Source organism: Meleagris gallopavo (assembly GCF_000146605.3).
Source record: "Meleagris gallopavo isolate NT-WF06-2002-E0010 breed Aviagen turkey brand Nicholas breeding stock chromosome 22 unlocalized genomic scaffold, Turkey_5.1 Chr22_random_7180001956769, whole genome shotgun sequence".
NCBI lineage: Eukaryota > Metazoa > Chordata > Aves > Galliformes > Phasianidae > Meleagris > Meleagris gallopavo.
Genome location: NW_011100094.1, coordinates 59,907 through 61,097, shown reverse-complemented (window position 1 = coordinate 61,097; position 1,191 = coordinate 59,907).

Genomic DNA, 1,191 nt, shown 5'->3' with positions numbered 1-1,191 from the left:
TAATTTCCAGGTCCAGGTATTAGACAGACTGACCTGAGGTGAAGCCTTACTGGACCTGGTGCTCACCAGTGCGGAGGAGGGCATTAGAGAGGCTAAGATTGCAGGCAGCCTGGGCTGCAGTGATCATGCCCTGGTGGAGTTTGTGGTCTGGAGGAATGAAGGCCTGCCAAAAAGTAGAGTCAGGACCCTGAACTTCAGGAGAGTGAACTTCTGGCTGCTTAAGGAACTGCTGGGTGGGATCTCCTGGGAAAGGGACCTTGAGAGCATAGGAACAGAACAGAGCTGGCAGCTCTTCAGGGACACCCTTCTGAGAGCGCAAGAGCTCTCCATTCCCCAGCAGAAGAGATTGAGAAGAGGAGGCAGGTGACCAGCATGGCTGTGCAAAGACCTGCAGCTTAAACTGAGGGAAAAGAAAGAAATGTACAGGAAGTGGAAGCAGGGTAGTGTAGCCTGGGAGGAACATAAGGACATTGTCCGCATGTGTAGAAATAAGATTAGGAAAGCCAAGGCACAGATAGAGCTGAACTTGGCAAGGGATGTGAAAAAAAAACAAGAAGGGATTCTACAGGTACTTGGGCAGGAGGAGACAGATCAAGGAGAGTGTTCCCCCTATGTGTTCCTCCTCCTATAAATGAGGATGGAGAACTGACTTCATCAGACATGGGAAAAGCTGAGGTGCGTAATAAGTGCTTTGCCTCAGTCTTCACTGGTGGTTAGGCTCCTCTCCATATCTGCCAAGACCCAGAAGTTCTAGGTGTGGGTGAGAGGAGCGGATTCTGTCTCACTGTAACAGTGGAACAAGTCTGAGACCTCCTCATGAAATTGAATCTATATAAGTCTGTGGGGCCAGATGATATCCATCCTAGGGTTCTGAGAAAGATGACTGATGTGGTTGCTGAGCCACTATCCATCATATTTGAAAAACGATGGCTGTCTGGTGAAGTCCCCAGTGACTGGAAAAAGGGAAACATTACTCCCATTTTTAAGAAAGGGAGAAAGGAAGACCTGGGGAACTACAGACTGGTGAGCCTCACCTCTGTGCCTGGGAAGATCATGGGGCAGATACTCCTAGAAGCTATGTTAAGGCACATACAAGACAAAGAGGTGATTCGAGACAGCCAGCATGGCTTCACCAAGGGCAGATCTTGCCTGACCAATCTGGTGGCCTTCTATGATAGAGTGACGGCTTCA